We start from the raw sequence: 21,244 nt of genomic DNA on the forward strand, positions 1-21,244 counted from the left end.
TGGCAGCAAAAGTGTGCACTGTACGTTATATGTACTCCTGAGTCCTGAGTCCTGCTCTCAGACTCTAACTGCTCCCCACTGTCAGTGTCTCCCCCACAAGTCAGATAATACAGTCACACTATCTCTATCACTTCAGCAAGTACTAGTAGTAGTAGTACTCCTCCTAATGCTCCCCAAAATTACAACTGTGTCTCTCTCTGTCTCACTCTCTTCTCGAATCTCTATAAACGGAGAGGACGCCAGCCACGTCCTCTCCCTATGAATCTCAAAGCACGTGTGAAAATGGCGGCGACGCGCGGCTCCTTATATAGAATCCGAGTCTCGCGATAGAATCCGAGCCTCGCGAGAATCCGACAGCGTGATGACGACGTTCGGGCGCGCTCGGGTTAACCGAGCAAGGCAGGAAGATCCGAGTCGCTCGGACCCGTGTAAAAAAAACTGAAGTTCGGGCGGGTTCGGATTCCGAGGAACCGAACCCGCTCATCTCTAATATATACACACACACACACATACAGTACACATATATATACACATGTATATATATATATATATCATATGTGTGTGTGTGTGTGTTTATATGTATGTATGTATGTATGTATATACATGTGTATATATGTAGGCACATGGATATATATGTACTATAATTAAAATAAAGTAAACTTTTATTGCACTTGCAAGTGCCACCAGGAAGACAGCAGGCTGCAGAGGACGCTAGACAGTCATTAATAATACTCATGCAGCTAAAAAAAAAAAAAATAATTTTTTTTAAGTGGAGGGGGGTTTCTGGGTACTCGGAAACCCCCCCTGGGTGCACCACTGATGATCCAGACACTCAGGTCAGGGAAGATCTTATACTGTGAGACCTGAGTACCAGGATGTAATGCTGGAAAGGGGAAACGGATTGGGAATAGCCCCTGGCGCCCTACCTCCGTTGTCTTACCCGTGCTGTCTGTTCACTCTTGCGAGACTATGGTTTCTTGGGCCCATGGCAGCCGCGTTTGAAGGGCGGATTACGTCTGCCCAACTCCGATGCCCCCTCAGGTCTTAAGGAGAGACAAAGAGTGAACCGAGGCAGGGTAATAACAAGGGGCCCTCTAACTAAACAACAAGGCCAGGGGCTACTGGCTAACCTGAAACTAAAAGTATGCGCGGCTTACAGCCCGGGAAAAGAACAACCAAAATAATCCACTTGTCCACTCTCCTACACGGCACTGCCGAGTACAGGAGAGGACTATGGAAGCGGAAACCTCCGCAAATGCTCCAATGCAAGAAAATAATACTAAAGCGGCCTAGGCCGTAACACGTGGCAGGGCCGCCACTCACGAAACCAAGTGGGAACTTAAATCGACTGCCACAGGTAAATGAGGACCAGGAGAACTCCTTGGGACCAGATGACAAACTCCAAGATTCAGAGACTCAGAGAACTGGAGAGACCGGACACAGCAGACCAGGAACAGACGTTCACCAAACATGAGCAGCATGCAGGAAGCTATCACCGGCGTCTGTGTGAGGCACTGAGGAGGCATTTAACAGGGAACCCTCCAATAAGAGCACAGAGCCTAATTACAATAAATGTCGTGCAGCTGCCTTGCTGCACGACCAGAGAACATGTGTGAACACTTAATTAATCAATCCTGTCCAGTGCTGCTGTATAATAACAAGTCCCTTACAGTGTTGCTGTGTTGTCCTGCATCAGACCAGTGGTAGCGTCCTATGCATCAGTCAGTCCAGTGACCAGTCACAGTGGTATCCTCTGCTGCCATATGTCCACTGCTCCTGTGCCGCATATTGTGTTATATAACTCTAGAAAAATAATGGAGAACAAAAATTTGGAGGCTAAAATAAGATTTTAAACCTACCGGTAAATCTTTTTCTCCTAGTCCGTAGAGGATGCTGGGGACTCCGTAAGGACCATGGGGGTATAGACGGGCTCTGCAGGAGACATGGGCACTCTAAAGACTTTAGATGGGTGTGCACTGGCTCCTCCCTCTATGCTCCTCCTCCAGACCTCAGTTAGAGAACTGTGCCCAGAGGAGACGGACAGTACGAGGAAAGGATTTTTGTTAATCTAAGGGCAAGATTCATACCAGCCCACACCATCCACACCGTATAACATGGAATATACGCAACCAGTTAACAGTATGAACAAAACAGCATCAGCCAAAGACTGATCTTAACTGTAACATAACACTTATGTAAGCAATAACTATATACAAACCTTGCAGAAATATGTCTGCACTGGGACGGGCGCCCAGCATCCTCTACGGACTAGGAGAAAAAGATTTACCGGTTGGTTTAAAATCTTATTTTCTCTTACGTCCTAGATGATGCTGGGGACTCCGTAAGGACCATGGGGATTATACCAAAGCTTCAGACCGGGCGGGAGAGTGCAGATGACTCTGCAGCACCGATTGAGCAAACATGAGGTCCTCATCAGCCAGGGTATCAAACTTGTAGAATTTTGCAAAAGTGTTTGAACCCGACCAAGTCGCCGCTCGGCAAAGCTCTAATGCCGAGATGCCTCAGGCAGCCACCCAAGAAGAGCCCACCTTCCTAGTGGAATGGGCCTTTACCGAATTTGGTAAGGGCAATCCAGCCGTAGAATGAGCCTGCTGAATCATATTACAGATCCAGCAAGCAATAGTCTGCTTAGAAGCAGGAGCGCCAACCTTGTTGGCTGCATACAGGACAAACAGTGCCTCTGTTTTCCTAACCCGAGCCGTCCTGGCTACATACATTTTTAAGGCCCTGACTACATCAAGGGACTTGGAATCCTCCAAGTCACCTATAGCCACAGGTACCACAATAGATTGGTTCATATGAAACGATGAAACCAACTTAGGCAAAAATTGAGGACGAGTCCTCAACTCTGCTCTATCCACATGGAAAATCAGATAGGGGCTTTTGTGAGATAAAGCCGCCAATTCGGACACCCGCCTCGCAGATGCCAAGGCTAACAACATGACCACCTTCCAAGTGAGAAATTTGAATTCAACCGTTTGAAGAGGTTCAAACCAGTGAGATTTTAGGAACTGTAACACCACGTTAAGGTCTCAAGGTGCCACTGGGGGCACAAAAGGAGGCTGGATGTGCAGCACTCCCTTTACAAAAGTCTGGACTTCTGGGAGAGAAGCCAATTCCGTCTGAAAGAAAATTGATAGGGCCAAAATCTGTACCTTAATGGAGCCTAACTTTAGGCCCATATCCACTCCTGTCTGTAGAAAGTGGAGAAAACGGCCCAGATGGAAATCTTCCGTAGGAGCATTCTTGGCTTCACACCAAGATACATACTTCCTCCAGATACGGTGATAATGTTTCGCCGTCACCTCCTTCCTAGCCTTTATCAGAGTAGGGATGACTTCCTCCGGAATACCTTTCCCAGCTAGGATTTGGTGTTCAACCGCCATGCCGTCAAACGTAACCGCGGTAAGTCTTGGAACACGCAGGGCCCCTGCTGCAACAGGTCCTCCCTGAGAGGAAGAGGCCACGGATCTTCTTTGAGCATTTCCTGAAGATCTGAATACCAGGCCCTTCGAGGCCAATCTGGAACAATAAGTATTGTCTGCACTCTTTTTCGTCTTATGATTCTCAATATTTTTGAGATGAGCGGAAGAGGAGGGAACACATAGACCGAGTGAAACACCCATGGAGTCACCAGGGCATCCACCGCTACTGCCTGAGGGTCCCTTGACCAGGCACAATACCTCCGAAGCTTCTTGTTGAGGCGTGACACCATCATGTCTATTTGAGGAAGTCCCCAATGACTTGTTATCTCTGCAAAAACTTCTTGATGAAGTCCCCACTCTCCTGGATGGAGATCGTGTCTGCTGAGGAAGTCTGCTTCCCAGTTGTCCACTCCCGGAATGAAGACAGCTGACAGAGCGATTATGTGATTTTCCGCCCAGCGAAGAATCCTGGAGGCTTCCGCCATTGCCACTCTGCTCCTTGTCCCGCCTTGGCGGTTTACATGAGCCACGGCTGTGACGTTGTCTGATTGAATCAGAACCGGTAGGTCGCGAAGAAGATTCTCCGCTAGTCGTAGGCCGTTGTATATGGCCCTCAATTCCAGGGCGTTGATGTGTAGACAAGCCTCCTGGCTTGACTATAGTCCCTGAAAATTTCTTCCTTGTGTGACTGCTCCCCATCCTTGGAGGCTCGCATCCGTGGTCACCAGAACCCAGTCTTGAATACCGAACCTGCGACCCTCGAGAAGGTGAGCACTCTGCAGCCACCACAGGAGAGACACCCTTGCCCTGGGGGACAGGCTTATTTTCTGATGTATTTGTAGATGGGACCCCGACCACTCCCCGACCACTTGTCCAGAAGCTCCCAATGAAATGTCCTCGCATGGAACCTGCCGAAGGGGATGGCCTCGTAGGCCGCCACCATTTTTCTCAGTACTCGAGTGCATTGATGGACTGACACTCTTTTTGGTTTTAGCAGGTCTCTGACCATGTTCTGGAGTACCTGGGCTATTTCCACTGGGAGAAAAACCCTCTTCTGTTCCTAAGAAAGATAGCCGAGTCATTGGAATCAACTGTGACTTTGGTAGATTTAGAATCCAGCCGTGCTGCTGCAGCACTCTCAAGGAGAGCGACACGCTTTTCAGCAATTGATCTCTCGATCTCGCTTTTATCAGGAGATCGTCCAAGTACGGGATAATTGTGACCCCCTGCCTGTGCAGGAGCACCATCATTTCCGCCATTACCTTGGTGAAAATCCTCGGGGCCGTGGAAAGCCCAACCGGCAACGTCTGAAACTGGTAATGACAGTCCTGTACAGCGAATCTCAGGTACGCCTGATGAGGAGGATATATGGGGACATGAAGGTATGCATCCTTTATGTCTAGTGACACCATAAAATCCCCCCTTCCAGGCTTGAGATAATTGCCCGGAGCGATTCCATCTTGAATTTGAACTTTTTTTAAGTACAGGTTTAGGGATTTTAGATTCAGAATGGGTCCGACCGAGCCATCCGGTTTCGGGACCACAAACAGGGTTGAATAGTACCCTTTCCCCTGTTGGACTAGGGGAACCTTGATAATCACTTGCTGTTGATACAGCTTTTGAATTGCAGCTAAAACTATTTCCCCCTCTGGGGGAGAAGCTGGTAAAGCAGACATGAAAAATCGGCGAGGAGGCACCTCTTCGAATTCCAGTTTGTAGCCTTGGGATATTATTTCCATCGCCCAAGGATCCACGTCTGATAGAACCCAGACCTGGCTGAAGAGTCGAAGACGTGTCCCCAGCGGCGCGGACTCCCTCAGTGGAGCCCCAGCGTCATGCGGTGGATTTAGTAGAAGCCGGGGAGGACTTCTGCTCCTGGGAACTAGCCGTAGCAGGCATTCTTTTCCCTCTACCCTTACCTCTGGCGATGAAGGAAGAGCCCCGACCTCTTCTGGACTTATGCGACAAAAAGGACTGCATCTGATATTGTGGTGTTTTCTTTTGCTGTGTGGGAACATAAGGCAAAAAGGAAGATTTACCCGTGGTAGCCGTGGAAACCAGGTCCGCGAGACCCTCCCAAAATAAGACCTCACCCTTGTAAGGTAAAACTTCTATATGTCTCTTTGAGTCGGCATCACCCGTCCATTGGCGGGTCCACAGGGCTCGCCTAGCAGAAATAGCCATGGCGTTGGCTCTTGAACCTAACAGCCCAACGTCTCTCGCAGCGTCTCTCATATATAAGGCTGCGTCTTTAATGTGACCCAAGGTCAATAAAATGCTATCCCTATCTAGGGTGTCAATGTCAGATGACAAGTTATCTGCCCATGCTGCTACTGCGCTACATACCCATGCCGACGCTACTGCCGGTCTGAGCAAGGCACCCGTATGTGTATAAATTGATTTTAAGGTAGTTTCCTGTCTGCGATCAGCAGGATCCTTGAGGGCTGCCATGTTCCGGAGATGGTAGCGCCACCTTTTTGGACAAGCGCGTTACTTAAAGCCTTGTCCACCCTGGGTGAGAATTCCCACCGTAACCTGTCCTGCGCGGGGAAAGGGTACGCCATAAGAATTCTCTTGGGAATCTGCAGTTTCTTGTCTGGAGTTTCCCAAGCCTTTTCAAATAAAGCGTTCAGCTCATGAGACGGGGGAAAGGTTACCTCAGGTTTCTTTTCCTTAAACATGCATACCCTCGTGTCAGGGACAGAGGGGTCATCTGTGATATGCAAAACATCTTTTCTAGCAATAATCATATAATGAATACTTTTGGCCACCCTTGGGTGTAACCTCCCATCATCGTAGTCGACACTGGAGTCAGAATCCGTGTCGGTATCAGTGTCTGTTACGTGGGACAGGGGACGTTTCTGAGACCCTGAAGGGCCCTGTGACACAGCCAAAGCCATGGATTGACTCCCTGTTTCTTCCCTGGACTCTGCTTTGTCCAATCTCTTATGTAATAAAGACACATTTGCATTTAAAACATTCCACATATCCAACCAATCAGGTGTCCGCGTCGCCGATGGAGACACCACAATCATCTGCTCTACCTCCTCCTTAGATGAGCCTTCCGCTTCAGACATGCCGACACACATGTACCGACACCCCCACACAGTCAGGGATAAAAATCTATATGGAGACAGTCCCCCAATAAGGCCCTTTGGAGAGACAGAGAGAGAGTATGCCAGCACACACCCAGTGCCACCGGACACTGGAATACAATCCCAGTCAGTACAGCGCTTTTTTTTTTATATATATATATATATATATATATATATATATATATATATATATATATATATATATATATACATATACAAAGTCTGCTAGGACCGGCACTCCCCCATCCAGCTCTCAATGCCCAGGTGCCCTCTTGGATAGAGATGGATAGATAGAACAGATGAAGCGGCACTCTGAGTCTGTCAAATTCAGATGTATTTCACACAAAGTGATCCAACGTTTTGGGGTCTATGCGCCCCTTTGTCAAGGTGAACAATAACACATAATGTCAAACACATACCTTATAAACTGAAGAAACCCGCCAGTGCCGCGTTCACGCCCGCCCGCACGGCCGCATGCAGTCCGTCCTCACTTCCGGATCCTGTAACTGACGTCATGCACAGCGCGTCCCGCGTGTGCATTGTAGCTATGATAACCTGATGCTCTAGCCGGCCGGTCTGCGGCGCTGTTTAAAAATACATTTAAAAGAGTGCATGATCCTACAACAACAGAGCCCACACACCATATATAAGAAAAAAGAATTAAAAACTGTGTAACACTCATTTTATCAGAAGTGGTAGCTGAAAGTGCACATAAATGGTAGCAGCGCAACAAAATTGGTATCCCTGATACTTGTCAGACTAATACCCTGTACCATATAACGCTGGGCAATATTGCAGACACTGTACTTACACTATACTGTATATCTCCATAAAGGGCCCCCTAAACTATGTCCACATTTAAGCCTTCAGTTACCACCTCGATTAAATGCAGTGACCCTGACTAAAGTTTCTAATACATACAAGGAACTACCAGCAGTTAATTAATACTACATTATGAAAAAACTCCCACTACATTAAATACAAGCGAGACCTATTTGAAGATGTTCCAGCTAAGTTTCTCATTCAATCCATGGGGATTCGTGGTGTTCAATTCAAAAATCCACTTGGCTTCAAGTTGTAGGAGCCTACCATCCCTATCCCCTCCTCTGATATGCTTAGGGACATGGTCAATAATGATATGGCGAAGGTCATTCATGGTGTGTTTAGCAACTGCGAAATGCCTTGCCACTGGCTGCTCTGATTCTTTACCTGCCAGCGCTTGCTTGATTGCTGAACGATGAAGCGCCATCCTCTCTCTTAATGTTCTCACTGACTAGCCCACGTAGTGGAGTCCACATGGACACTTTATAAGATACACTATATGTGTGGTTGTGCAGGTAAGAACAAAGTTGATGTTATAGGTTTTGTCCCGGTGTGGGTTATCAAACTTTGAGCCTGTTATCATGCTTTCACAAGTTGTACACCTGATACATTTGTAACATCCAGGCTGCCTACCCAGAAACGCTGTGGAGGTTAATTTTTGTTGTTGTTTTGCTTCCTGGAACCCAGTGATATCAGAGTGCACCACTACATCCTTGATGTTTTTGCCCCTTGAGAAACACATCATTGGACGTGTTTCTTTGAATACTGGCAATAATTGATCAGTGGATACAATGGGCCACAAGGCCCTTGTTGCTCTTTGCACTACCGGACTCGTAGTGTTGAATCTAGATCTAAAAGGAATAACAGGCTTTCGTTGGCGATCACTAGGAAAGAGGAGGGATTCTCTAGATAATTGCATCACATCCGGCTTATGTTTAATGAGAAGATGCCGACTATACCCCCGCTCTAAGAATTTTGTTACCATTTTGTCAAGCTCCGCCTCCAACATATTACAATCACTAATGAGGCGAGAAACCCTAATCATCTGTGAGCGAGGAAGTCCATCTTTGAGAGCCTTAGGGTGAGGACTATTGGCCCACAGCAGGGTGTTCCTGTCTGTCGGCTTGTTGTACACTCCTGTGTGCAGTACGCCCCCTCTGATGGTAATCTGGACATCAAGATAGTGTGCAGTAGTAGTGCTGGTCTGGTACGTATATTTGACACCTGTCGGCCTGGAATTGATCGACTGTATTAACTGATCGAACCCTTCCACTCACCCTGTCCATAAGATGAACAAGTCATCTATGTACCGGATAAAAAATAAAATGTATCGGGAAACGGATTCGTCCGAAAAAAACACATTCTCCTCCTCCTCAAACATAAATACGTTGGCGAGCGATGGGGAGACATTGCTCCCCATCGCACACCCTGTTCTTTGGCGGTAGAATTTACCATTAATTAAGAAAAAGTTTTTCTCCAAGGTCATTCGGAGGAGCTCCTTAAACAATGGAATATCCAGCCTATCCATGTTCTCTTTTTTCAGAAAGACCTCCATCGCTCCTAGGCCTGCCTCGCGAGGTATATTTGTGTAAAGGCTGACCACATCAACTACACACATTAAGGAGCTAATCGGTACCTGCTGAATCTCCCCTAGACAATTAAGGAAGCTGGTGGTATCCTTAATAAAGTGCTTATGCTTTAAAATCAGGGGTTGCAGGATACTATCTAAAAAAATTGACACTGGTTGAAAAATCGACTCTCTAGCAGCGATGATAGGTCTACCTGGTGGGGCATGTAGGTTCTTATGTAGTTTCAGTACCGTGAAAAATATAGGCACTAAAGGGTGTTCCTGAAAAAGTACTTTGTGCAATTTTGTGGTTAACTTGCCACTATCCTTAGCCGCATCTAAAGTGCTCTTAAGTGCTTTCTGGTACTCAGGGGTGGGATCAAAATGGTATCAAAATTCTTAGAGCGGGGGTATAGTCGGCATCTTCTCATTAAACATAAGCAGGATGTGATGCAATTATCTAGAGAATCTCTCCTCTTTCCTAGTGATCGCCAACGAAAGCCTGTTATTCCTTTTAGATCGAGATTCAACACTACGAGTCCGGTAGTGCAAAGAGCAACAAGGGCCTTGTGGCCCATTGTATCCACTGATCAATTATTGCCAGTATTCAAAGAAACACGTCCAATGATGTGTTTCTCAAGGGGCAAAAACATCAAGGATGTAGTGGTGCACTCTGATATCACTGGGTTCCAGGAAGCAAAACAACAACAAAAATTAACCTCCACAGCGTTTCTGGGTAGGCAGCCTGGATGTTACAAATGTATCAGGTGTACAACTTGTGAAAGCATGATAACAGGCTCAAAGTTTGATAACCCACACCGGGACAAAACCTATAAGATCAACTTTGTTCTTACCTGCACAACCACACATATAGTGTATCTTATAAAGTGTCCATGTGGACTCCACTACGTGGGCAAGTCAGTGAGAACATTAAGAGAGAGGATGGCGCTTCATCGTTCAGCCATCAAGCAAGCGCTGGCAGGTAAAGAATCAGAGCAGCCAGTGGCAAGGCATTTCGCAGTTGCTAAACACACCATGAATGACCTTCGCCATATCATTATTGACCATGTCCCTAAGCATATCAGAGGAGGGGACAGGGATGGTAGGCTCCTACAACTTGAAGCCAAGTGGATTTTTGAATTGAACACCACGAATCCCCATGGATTGAATGAGAAACTTAGCTGGAACATCTTCAAATAGGTCTTGCTTGTATTTAATGTAGTGGGAGTTTTTTCATAATGTAGTATTAATTAACTGCTGGTAGTTCCTTGTATGTATTATAAACTTTAGTCAGGGGCCACTGCATTTAATCGAGGTGGTAACTAAAGGCTTTAATGTGGACATAGTTTAGGGGGCCCTTTATGGAGATATACAGTATAGTGTAAGTACAGTGTCTGCAATATTGCCCAGCGTTATATGGTACAGGGTATTAGTCTGACAGGTATCAGGGATACCAATTTTGTTGCGCTACTACCATTTATGTGCACTTTCAGCTACCACTTCTGATAAAATGAGTGTTACACAGTTTTTAATTCTTTTTTCTTATATATGGTGTGTGGGCTCTGTTGTTGTAGGATCATGCACTCTTTTAAATTTATTTTTAAACAGCGCCGCAGCCCGTCCGGCTAGAGCATCGGGTTACCATAACTACAATGCACATGCGGGACGCGCTGTGCATGACGTCAGTTACAGGAGCCGGAAGTGAGGACGGACTGCATGCGGCCGGGCGGGCGTGAACGTGGCACTGGCGGGTTTCTTCAGTTTATAAGGTATGTGTTTGACATTATGTGGTATTGTTCACCTTGACAAAGGGGCGCATAGACCCCAAAACGTTGGATCACTTTGTGTGAAATACATCTGAATTTGACAGACTCAGAGTGCCGCTTCATCTGTTCTATATATATATATATATATATATATATATATATATATAAACAGCAATGGAACCCCGGCACTCCGGTCTGACGCAAATCCTGCTCCGGTGCCTTCCCTTCAGGGCTTAAAACCTCTGAACAGCATATAATACCTTAGAGAGGGCGGCACTCAAAGACTTGGCAAAAGGATGTAAATGAAAAAAACCCCGCAGGGCAACCTTTATTGTGACGTTTCAGGGACTGGTCTGAGGAAGGGGCCAGTCCCCGAAACGTCACAATAAAGGTTGCCCTGCAGGGTTTTTTTCATTTACATCCTTTTGCCAAGTCTTTGAGTGCCGCCCTCTCTAAGGTATTTTATATATATATATTATATAATAATACACTCACTGCGCCAAATAAATGTGCCCCCCTCCCCCTCTTTTGTGCCCTCTGCACTTGTGTTCAGCAGGGGAGAGTCCGGGGAGCCAGCTTCTCTGCAGCGTGCTGTGGAGAAAATGGCGCTGGTTAGTGCTGGAGGATCAAGCTCCGCCCCCTCAACAGCAGACTTCGGTCCCGCTCAAATCTTTATACTGGCGGGGGTTTCTGTAATATACTGCCTCCGCAGTATATATATATATCTATGCCAGTGTCCCTAGAAGTTTATAATTGCTGCCCAGGGTGCCCCCCCTGCGCCCTGCACCCATACAGTGCCATCAGTGTGTGTGAATGTGGGAGCAATGGCGCGCAGCGTTACCGCTGCGCGGTACCTCAGTGAAGATCAGAAGTCTTCTGCCGCCTTTGAAGTCTTCCTTCTTCTTATACTCACCCGGCTTCTATCTTCCGGCTCTGTGAGGAGGACGGCGGCACGGCTCTGGGACGAACAATGAGGGCGAGACCTGTGTTCCGACCCTCTGGAGCTAATGGTGTCCAGTAGCCTAAGAAGCAGAGCCTATCATTTAAGTAGGTCTGCTTCTCTCCCCTCAGTCCCACGATTCAGGGAGCCTGTTGCCAGCAGTGCTCCCTGAAAATAAAAAACCTAACAAAAAGTATTTTTCAGAGAAACTCAGTAGAGCTCCCCTGCAGTGCATACAGTCTCCTCTGGGCACAGGATCTAACTGAGGTCTGGAGGAGGGGCATAGAGGGAGGAGCCAGTGCACACCCATCTAAAGTCTTTAGAGTGCCCATGTCTCCTGCGAGCCCGTCTATACCCCCATGGTCCTTACGGAGTCCCCAGCATCCTCTAGGATGTAAGAGAAAATAGGGAAAGATCAAGAACCACTTCCTCCTAGTGCTGAAGCTGCTGCCACTAGTCATGGCATAGACGATGAAATGCCATCAACGTCGTCTGCCAAGGCCGATGCCCAATGTGATAGTAGAGGGCATGTAAAATCCAAAAAGCCAAAGTTCAGTAAAAAGACCCAAAAAAGAAATTGAAATGGCCTTAAGGAGAAACGTAAACTTGCCAATATGCCATTTATGACACGAAGTGGCACGGAATGGCTAAGGCCCTGACCTATGTTCATGACTAGTGGTTCAGCTTCACATGACGATGGAAGCCCTCATCCTCCCATTAGAATAATATAAAGAAATAAGCTGGAAAAAGCACAGAAAAGAACTGCGTTCTAAGATGGTAACACAAATCCCCAAGGAAAGTCCAAGTGTGTCGGCAGTTGCGATGCCTGACCTTCCCAACACTGGACGGGAAGAGGTGGCTCCTTCCACCATTTGCAAGACCCCTGCAAGTGCTGGAAGGAGCACCCACAGTCAAGTTTCTGATATTCAAATTGAAGATGTCACTGAAAAGTACACCAGGATGAGGATATGGCTGTTGCTGGCGCTGAGGAGGAAGTTGACGATGAGGATTCTGATGGTGATGAGGTTTGTTTAAAGGAGGCACCGGGGAAGACACCTGTTGTCCGTGGGATGAATAAGCCCATTGTGATGCCTGGTCAAAATACCAAAAAAGCCACCACTTCGGTGTGGAATTATTTCTCCACAAATCCGGACAACAGGTGTCAAGCCGTGTGTTGCCTCTGTTATTCTGTAATAAGTAGGGGTAAGGATGTCCTGTGCATCCACCCTTATACGTCACCTGCAGCGCATTCATCAGAACTCAGTATCAAGTTGTGAAACTTTGGGTAAGAGCGTAAGCAGTCCACTGACACCTAAATCTCTTCTTCCTGTTGTACCCAAGCTCCTGCATGCCTCACCACCAACTCCCTCAACTTCAACTTCCTCCTCAGCCATGAACGTCAGTAGTCCTGCAGGCCATGTCCCCAGCAAGACTGACGAGTCCTCTCATAACCGGGATTCCTTTGGAGGATCCTTGAGTGGAATGCCTACTGCTGCTGTTGCTGCTGCTGCTGCTGTTGTTTCTGCTGGGAGTCAATCGTCATCCCAGAGGGGAAGTCAGAAGACCACTTGTACTACTTCAACTAAGCAATTGACTGTCCAACAGTCTTTTGTGAGGAAGATGAAATATGACAGCAGTCATTCTGTTGCAAAGCGGATAACTGAGGCCTTGACACTTAAATTGGTGTTAGACGTGCATCCGGTACCCGCCATTAGTGCAGTGGGATTTAGACAATTGATGGAGGTATTGTGTCCCCGGTACCAAATCCCATCTAGATTCCACTTCAATAGGCAGGCGATACCGAGAATGTACAGAGACGTCAGAAAAAATGTAGTCACTGTCCTAAAAAATGCGGTTGTATCCAGTGTCCACTTAACCACGGATATGTGGACAAGTGGAACAGGGCAGACTAAGGACTATATGACTGTGACAGCCCACTGGGTAGATGTATTGCCTCAGGCAGCAACAATAGCAGCGGCACCAGTAGCACCATCTCGCAAATCCAAACTCGTTTCTAGACAGGCTACGCTGTATATCACCGCTTTTCGTAAGAGGCACACCACTGATAACCTCTTATGGAAACTGAGGGACATGATCGCGCATTTGCTTACCCCACTTAGACTCTCCTGGGGATTTGTTATATCGGACAACGCCACAAATATTGTGCATGCATTACAACAGGGCAAAATCCAGCAAGTCCCATGTTTTGCACATACAATTAATTTGGTGGTGCAGATTTTTTTTTTTAAATGACAGGGGTGTACAGGAGATGCTGTCGGTTGGCCGAAAAATTGTGGGCCACTTTCGACATTCTGCCACCGCGTGCCAAAGACCTGAGCACCAGCAAACACTCCTGAACCTGCCCTGCCATCAACTGAAGCAAGAGGTGGTAACAAAGTGGAATTCAACACTCTATATGCTTCAGAGGATGGAGGAGCAGCAAAAGGCCATTAAAGCCTATACATCCACCTGCGATATAGGCAAAGGAGGGGGAGTGCACCTGACTCAAGCACAGTGGGGAATAATTTCCATCTTGTGCAAGGTTCTCCAACCCTTTAAACTTGCCACACGTGATGTCAGTTCAGACACTGCCAGTTTAAGTCAGGTCATTCCGCTCATCAGGCTTTTGCAGAAGCAGCTGGAGAAATTAAAGGAGGAGATAAGACGGAGCGATTGCGCTAAGTATATGGGACTTGTTGGTGGAGCCCTCCATTCACTTTGCCAGGATTCAAAGGTGGTCAATCTGTTGATATCAGAGCACTACATTTTGGCCACCGTGCTCCATCCTAGGTTTAAAGCCTAAGTTGTATCTCTCTTTCCGGCAGAGACAAGTGTGCAGAGGGTCAAAGACCTGCTGGTGAGTAAATTGTCAACTCAAGTGGAATGTGACCCGTCAACAGCGTCTCCTTCAATTTCTCCCATCACTGGGGCTGCAAGGAAAAGGATAAGATTTCCTAGCCCACCCGCTGGCAGTGATGCAGGGCAGTCATGAGCGAGTGCTGACAGCTGGCCCAACTGAAGGACCTGCCAACGATTACTGACATGTCTTCTGTCCCTGCATATGATTCTGTCACCATTAAAAGATGGATGATTATATGAGTGACAGCATCCAAGTAGGCATCCGCATCAGACAGTCCGTATGTATACTGGCAGGAAAAAGAGGCAATCGGGATGCCCTTGCACAAACTGGCTTTATTTTACCTAAGTTGCCCCCCCTCCAGTGTGTACTCCGAAAGAGTGTAAAGTGCAGCCTGTAACCTTGTCAGCGATCGTCGTAGGAGGTTACTTCCACAAAATGTGGAGAAGATGATGTTCATCAAAATGAATTATACATTTCTCCAGGGAGACCTTTTCCAGCAATTGCCTCCAGAAAGTACACAGGGACCTGTGATGGTGGATTCCAGTGGGGACAAATTAATACTCTGTGAGGAGGAAGATGTACACAGTGAAAGGGGTGAGGAATCGGAGGATGAGGAGGAGGTCGACATCTTGACTCTGTAGAGCCAGTTTGTACAAGGAAAGATTGATTGCTTCTTTTTTGGTTGGGGCCCAAACAAACCAGTCATTTCAGCCACAGTCGTGTGGCAGACCCTGTCACTGAAATGATTGCTTTGTTAAAGTGTGCATGTCCTGTTTATACAACATAAGGGTGGCTGGGAGGGCCCAAGAACAATTCTATCTTGCACCTCTTATTCTTCTTTGTATCATGTGCTGTTTGAGGAGTAGTTTTTTAAAGTGCCATCCTGTCTGACACTGCCGTACAAGTCCAGGGGTACAGCCGTATAAGTCCAGTTCAGTGGTGCTGTCTTGTGCTGCCATAAGTCCAGTGGTGGTGTTCTGTGCTGTATTTTATTTACTCCAAATAAGAGGGTTATATACATTACTTATATTATTATCCATATAATTTTTACAGGGTTTACCCTGTGTGGTGTAGGGGTACGCTCGGCTGTGCAGCATATTATTATAATAGCTCCAAATATAAGGGTTATTATTATCCAAATTAATTTTACAGGCTTTGCCGTGTATGTGTGTGTGTGTGTGTGGGGGATTAGGGGTACGCTCTCCTGTGCCACCAATATTGTGCGTGTATTACATCTGGGAAAATTCCAGCACATCCCATGTTGTTTGTGCCACACACTTGTGTCGCTTAGCTTAGTCATACAGCAACCTCATTGCACCTCTTTTTCTTCTTTGCATGATGTGCTGTTTGGGGCCTAGTTTTTTAAGTGCCATCCTGTCTGTAACTGCAGTGCCACTCCTAGATGGGCCAGGTGTTTGTGCCGCACACCTGTGTAGCTTAGCTTAGTCATCCAGCTACCTCGGTGCAACCTTTTGGCCTAAAAACAATATTGTGAAGTGTAAGGAGTTCAGAATAGACTGGAAATGAATGGAAATGAATGTTATTGAGGTTAGTAATACCGTAGGATCAAAATTATCCCCAAATAATGTGATTTTAGCTGTTTTTATGTTTTTTTTCAAAAATCATCCAGATCCAAAACCAAAACATGACAGGGTGGTTTTGACAAAACCATTCCAGGTCCAAAACATGAGCATGGAACCAGAACCAAAACCAAAACATGAAAAGTGCTCGCCGCACATCTCTTATATACATGCTAAAATCATCTGAAGGATGCAATCCTCTGACTGACACACTACTGCTGCATTAAATGCCGCAGAGTGTAGAGCAGCCAAATGCCTCAACACATACCTGCCTTCAGCTCCCCTTGGCCCGTCACAGGGTTTTTTTACTTCTTCAAAAACCCCCTGCGTGCGCCACTGCCTCCTGAAATGCAAACTGGAAGTGCCCTGTGCCCATTACTGGAGCGCTAACATATATACACACATATATACATTATATACAAATATATATCTAAATAAATATACAGTATATAAATAAATATATATATATATATATATATATAAATATACAGTGTATATATATATATATATATATATATATATATATATATTACACACATACAAACATACAGTATATACACATATATACTACACACACACACACAAACAAACATACATGCATATATAGGCACAGACACAGACCCATAGACTATCACAACGGTGAGGGAGATTGCCAGGACCCAGGAGGGACTAACCTTGACTATAGCCAGGGTCTGTAGGGACAGCACAGTGTTAAGGCTACGGGTGGTTGCTGTCTGAGACAGACTGACAGTGTGCCTGGCAGTGCTGTGCCGCTGCACAGCTCCTCGGAGTCAGCAGCAGCAGAAGGGACGTGGTATCGCAGCTCCATGCATAGTGATTACGCAACCCCTGGCAACACAGCATGGGCCCAAGATAATACCAAGTGACAGGGAGTAAGGCGGGGTGGGGGGGGGGGGGGGTCTCTGTTAGTATTAAATTGTCTGTTAATTCACTAATTCACTTGTGGGCAGCTCAGAGCTCTTGGAGCCCACAGCATTCTCAGGTGCTGCAGACCCATTTTTTGTGACCCTGATACTCAAGTTCCCTCTGATCCTCGGGGCCCAGTATGTGTGTCCACTTTGCCCCCCCCCCCCCCCCCATTCATCACCTACCACATGAGTAAATATACTGACATTATAACTAAGGGTGTTGGTATATTTAGTATATTTAAGGTGCAGCTGCAATTTTCTCACCCATTTGCACATGCACAGTAGAAAAATCACTGGGATCATGATACATTCTTGCCATGTTACTGGAGACCTGTGCAGTAGACTTTGGCACAGTGCCAGAGTCTACTTACTTGTGCCACTGGCTACGTGGGGGCGGGGGAGGGGAGACTTGAATGGAGACTGCACACAGGCCCCTCCTCACTTAATATGCCAAAGATTGGTTTGTTTTAATTTAACATTTAATAAAATGAAATGTACAAAAAATGTGGGAGAGACTTGCGCATTTAGGGGTCTATTCCGACCCGAACGCAGCCATGTGTTCCTATGCTGCAGCTACATTCAGACCATCTGCGCACATGCACTTGCCGTAGTGCGCATGCATTACCCATTATCCTTGAAGGATGTGGATGCATTTTGATTGACAGGTCAGGCTGTTTGGGGGGCGAGGGAGGCAATCAAACGTTGCCTGGGCGGGCCGCACATAATGGAGTGAGGTCAGGACCATTTTTTGGGTCGCTGCATGACTTCACATGCAGCTGCTCCAGAAAAAAAAAAGGCCGCCGACTGCCTGACAGCACAGCCAGGTTGCACTGCCTGGGGTCAACCCTAGATCTGATGCATCCATAATTAAATTACGGACGCATCAGGAGATGGTCCCACACATGCTGGGTGGCCTTGCCCTGTGCTGGGTGACCCTCAGCATGTGCAGAGTTAAACGCAAATCCGTCTGCATTCGCAGCGATCTGCATTCATCTCTGAATAACTCCCTCAATGTTTTGGTCCTATGGTTCTTAGTAAGTGGCTGTACATACTGTACAAAGGACCCACCATTGTTGGTAGCAAATTCTGTATACTGTAAATATGCAATGGTGTGCTGCGCTCAACCTAAGACTGGATGGTAAGTTAGGTGAGGAAAAACATGAAATATGGCAATTAGTGTTTTTAAGCACAAAAAGCCTTTTTCTGGTATTAAAATGCAATTAAATGCCCCTACACTTACACAATTGCATATGCTTCTTTCTCAATCTCTATTGCAATGGAAAAACAAACAAAGGGGGTCATTCAGATCTGATCGCTGCTGTGTGTTTTTGCACAGCGGGCAATATGATCCAAACTGCACATGCATATGCACGCACTGCACTGGTGCGTTGCATGGCTGCAATGGGCAATTGGCATCGGTGCCCTGCGACGGGGTGGTGTGAAGGATCCATTCAGACAGGCGTTCGCAAGGTGATTGACAGAAAGAGGCCGTTTGTGGGTGTGTCCGGAAAAACGTAGGTGGTGGGATCAAGCATTTTCAGGGAAGGTGTATGACATCAGCTCGGTCCTGACCAGCCTGTTCTCATCGCACTGGAAGAGTAAGTCCTGGGCTGTGCAGAGACTGCCCAAAATCAGTTACACATGCGATCGCACACCTGCACAGTGAAAACCCACTCCCCCTGTAGGCGGCAACTATCTGATCGCAGGGCAGCAAAAAACGAAGCCCAGCACTCAGATCTGAATGACCCCCAAAGAAAAACAATGGAAAAATAACAATGCCCAATGCACTTGATTAGGTGATAAAAATGTCCTATTTGTTGGTAAAAAAAAACAACATGTAGATTTGGATAAATCCAATAGTTGTAACTGTTATCAATGTCTTAACACTAGAATGTTCAATACGAATTACCCCCTTAGATGTTAAAGAGACCTCCATAATACTTGCCTACAATAATTATGTTTTTGTATTGGTTTATATCCAATGATAATTTAAAACATATTATTAAACACATTTATTAACCACTTGCCTGGCATGTTGGCATCATGTGCAACCACACCATGCTGGGTTTTCCCTGACATGGTCACATACGATGCGACCAGCCAAAAAGCTCACTGTGCATATATATATATATATATATATATATATATATAGAGAGAGAGAGAGAGAGAGAGAGAAAAGGATATTCGGCACTCCACTACGATGAAGATCAACAGCCTGCCGGGTGCCCTCCAGACATAGAATCATATACAAATGAGCAAATAGGCGGCACTCCCGGGCTTCTCAAAAATAACACTCGAGATCACTCAAGGTCAGTTGCTTTACGTTTCGGTTTATTAAACCGTCATCAGAAGATACGGTTTAATAAACCGAAATGTAAAGCAACTGACCTTGAGTGATCTCGAGTGTTATTTTTGAGAAGCCCGGGAGTGCCGCCTATTTGCTCATTTGTATATATATATATATATATATATATATATATATATATATATATATATATATATATATTGCCCATTTTTAGGGTTTTGATTTCGTATTTTTCTCATGTTTTGTTTTTGGATTGGTTTTGACAAAACCACCCTTGTGTGTTTTAGTTTTGGTTCTGATTTTATATTTAAAAAAAAAATCATAAAACAACTAAAATCACAGAATTTGGGGTTGTTTTTGTTCCTACATTATTATTAACCTCAATAACATTAATTTCCACTAATTTACAGTCTATTTTGTACACCTCACACCTCACAATATTGGGAGTAATTCAGAGTTGATCGCAGCAGCAAATTTGTTAGCTGTTGGGCAAAACCATTGGCCTAATTCAGGACTGATTGTAGATATGCTAAATTTAGAACATCTACGATCAGCTTCCCTGATATGCGGGGGGACACCCAGCACAGGGCTAGTCCGCCCCGCATGGCAGGCCCTACCCCGCCGCACAAGTACAAAAGCATCGCGCAGCAGTGATGCTTTTGTACCTGAAGAGTACCTCCCTACCAGCGCAGCTCCTGCTCGATGGCAGCGAGCTACTCATTGCTGTGAGGGTAGTAGCGGCTGTATGTGATGTCATGCAGCCACTGCGGCGCCCCCACCACCACATGGTCCGGGCATGCCTGCGTTGCCCGGACTGTGCCTCCTAAATGGCGGCCACACGCCACCAGACCACCCCCTCCCACTCAGCGACCGCCTCTGCCTGTCAATCAGGCAGAGGCAATCGCAGGGCTGAGATGGGCGTAGGCTGTCTGGCATGCCCCACCACACTGCAGCGCTGATGCATGCGCAGTTCAGAGTGGTAGCTGTGCGAAAACGTACAGCACCAATCAGATCTGAATTAGGCTCCATGTGCACTGCAGGTGGGGCAGGTATAACATTTGCAGAGAGAGTTAGATTTGGGTGGGTTATTGTTTCTGTGCAGGGTAAATACTGGCTGCTTTATTGCTTTATTTTTACACTGCAATTTAGATTTCAGTTTGAACACACCCTACCCAAATCTAACTCTCTCTGCAAATGTTATATCTGCTCCCCCCCCCCCCCCCCCTCTTCCTGCACTGCACATAGGAGGTAATTCAGACCTTATCGCTTGCTAGCATTTTTTGCAGCGCTGCAATCAGGTCAGAACTGCGCATGCATATGCACCGCAATGTGCAGGTGCGTCGCACAGATACAAAGCGGATCGCCGCTCAGCGATGGGTTTCTGCGGAGAATCCATTCGCACGGGCGATCGCAAGGATATTGACAGGAAGAAGCCATTTGTGGGTAGAAACTGACTGTTTTCTGGGAGTGGTTGGAAAAACGCAGGCGTGTCCAAGTGTTTGCAGGGAGGGTTCCTGACATCAATTCCGGTCCCGGACAGGCTGAGGTGATCGCAGGGGCTAAGTAAGTCCTGGACTGTGCAGAGACTGCACAAGTTCTGTTTGTACAGCTCTGCTACACAAGCGTTTGCACACTTGCAAAGCAAAAATACACTCCCCTATGGGCGGCGACTATCTGTTCGCAGCAGTGCAAAAAAAAACCCTAGCGAGTGATCAGGTCTGAATTAGGCCCATGGTTTTGCCCAACTGCTAATAAATTTGCTGCTGCAATCAACTCTGAATTACCCCCATTGTTTTCATCCAGATTATGCCAAAAGGTTGCACCGAGGTAGCTGACTGACTAAACTAAGCGACAGAAGTGGGTGGCACAAACACCTGGCACATCTAGGAGTGGTACTGCAGTGGCAGACAGGATGGCAGTTTTATAAACTATGG

General features: G+C 46.5%; 1 long non-coding RNA gene across 2 annotated transcripts in view; it reads right to left on the reverse strand.

Annotated features, from left to right (window-relative positions):
- Positions 1 to 7,042, reverse strand: part of LOC134956982 (uncharacterized) — a 42,129-nt gene extending 35,087 nt beyond the window's left edge. Inside the window, exon 1 of one of the 2 annotated variants that reach the window (XR_010186354.1) lies at positions 6,961 to 7,042. This is a non-coding gene — a long non-coding RNA (uncharacterized LOC134956982). The remainder of the gene's footprint in view (positions 1 to 6,960) is intronic. The other variant, XR_010186353.1, reaches the window with a different exon arrangement.
- Positions 7,043 to 21,244: the final 14,202 nt, after the last annotated feature.

The sequence above is a fragment of the Pseudophryne corroboree genome, chromosome 9 (genome assembly GCF_028390025.1).
Source record: "Pseudophryne corroboree isolate aPseCor3 chromosome 9, aPseCor3.hap2, whole genome shotgun sequence".
Taxonomy (NCBI): domain Eukaryota; kingdom Metazoa; phylum Chordata; class Amphibia; order Anura; family Myobatrachidae; genus Pseudophryne; species Pseudophryne corroboree.